The sequence below is a fragment of the Cariama cristata genome, unplaced genomic scaffold (genome assembly GCF_000690535.1).
Source record: "Cariama cristata isolate BGI_N322 unplaced genomic scaffold, ASM69053v1 scaffold31859, whole genome shotgun sequence".
In the NCBI taxonomy this organism is placed as follows: domain Eukaryota; kingdom Metazoa; phylum Chordata; class Aves; order Cariamiformes; family Cariamidae; genus Cariama; species Cariama cristata.
This window is the reverse complement of record NW_009638044.1, coordinates 38,424-40,417: the sequence shown is the minus strand read 5'-3', so window position 1 is coordinate 40,417 and position 1,994 is coordinate 38,424.

The window sequence follows — 1,994 nt, the reverse complement described above, 5'->3', positions numbered from 1 at the left end:
GAAAGAGTCTAAGCAATTTAGAGAACATGATTAGAATTGAAAATGCTCCTGATAGAAACGTCTAAAATCATAGACTTCAAATTCAAAATGCTGACCTTAGAAAGGAGCACTCAAATGCACAAGTGCAAGGCGAGGGTAGCTCCTTCTTCTGATTGTAAAAAAGGCTGGGAAGGAAGGGCAGGAGCATGTAGGGAGGATCACAGATTGTTCTGGAAGTGGGGGAAGGCACAATTTCAATGCTTTTGAAATACAAAGGAAAAAGTAAACCATTTTTAATATTTAGTTCATGGACATTCTGTACTGTATTCATGGCCTGCTGCTTTCACAATATATTGTAAGAAAAAGGATGAGAATTGCATGAGAGAAGCGGACCCGTTGTTTAGTGCTGGGTGGTTGGCCAGATGGCAGTGCAAGGGGCAAAGGATGGCTGAGGAAAAGGAACCTAGTTGAAGGATATTGCGTTAGTGCTGTGATATTTCCATGTTCTCCTGAAGGAATTTTCTCTTGCCGTGCTGCAGAAATCCCGACAGCAATTCAACAAGAAAAATGCAAATAAGGTCACTTCTTCCCTACAGGACTGCAGGATGCCCTGCGAGAAATCCATGTCCTTGCTCGTCAGGAGTATTAGTTCAGCTACATGTGCTTTTATTCTAAAATAACACTATGTTGCTTTTGGGTTTTTTTGTTTGTTTCAAGCCTGATTATTTCTGTTCTGCTCAGGCCACAATAGCATTACAATTAACTATTAAAATTACTCAGCTCCTACTGTTGGCCGATTCTTGGGCGGGGGCTGTGTTATAACCCAAAGGCATGGCTATGCATTCAGGTGCAGCAGATCTCAGGCTTACCTGAGCCTGGAAGTAAGCACAGGTGGCATCTCCTGCCTGCCAGCACCCCTCCATAGCTGTAACCACAGTTGTCAGCTGCCATTGAACCCAGCAGGGAGCAGCAAAAGTGGGTTGCATGAAAGCATTCGGACAGTCACCTCTTGGTCCCTTCCACTTCAGGAAAGATTCCCAATGAAGAGGAGACTGATGTCCGTTGTACGACTGCCTACAAAAACAGACAGACAGGATGAGGAAAGCAACAACATGGAAGCTTTATTTCCCAGGAGTCTGAACGGATCAACTCAGAGCTCAGTGTGAGCTGCAGCAGCTTCCAACCAGCCACAGCTGCTACTCCTACCTTGGTGTTTGTGAGTCTGCCAAACTACCACAAACGAACCAGTTTCACTGCTCACTCATCAGGGCAAGGACGGCACCAGGCTTTATATTCTAAAGATTGTTTTTATCCCACCCCTCCCCCCTTTCCAGCTTCTCACACTGCTCAAGATCATAAATTGCAGGGGAGAAAACACCACCACCACCAAACACAAAAACTCAACCCCCTAAAAAAAAAAAAAGTCTTGCTATATGAAGAAATAAATAAATATGGCCATACCTCTCATATCTAGAGATGACCCTGAAGGGACAGTGATAACTTCTGCCCCACCTTCTGATCATTGCCTGTATCTTCACTACTTCTTCCTATCCTCTCCTGGTAGCCACTGTGGCTGTGATAGGGGCAGGTGTAATTCACTTCTCTAGGCAGACTAAACAGCCCTTCAGTACATGCATGGCTAGAAAGCCATGACAAGGAAGAAGAACAGCAGTCAAGAGTATCTTCATGACAAATGGTGTTGACTGAATAGGAAGATGTTTAAAATAAAACACATAAGAATGAGGTGGGAGAGAGGGGTTTACCCACATACAATTTTTCCTGTTGTGTTTTTTTTTTTTTCCAGTCTAAATCTGCTTTACTGCCTCTCTTCTTCCTATGACATTAAAGAAAAAAAAAAAAAGGATCAAGGCACAAGGGGGAATTAAACAGGGCAAAGTGAAACATGGTATTAGTCCCTCCATACAGGTTAGTCTTCTGAAGCTGACAGAAGGATTGCCACTTCTCATTCCTGCCTCTACAACGTGCAGCCAGTCAACAATTCTGCCACTCTTTCG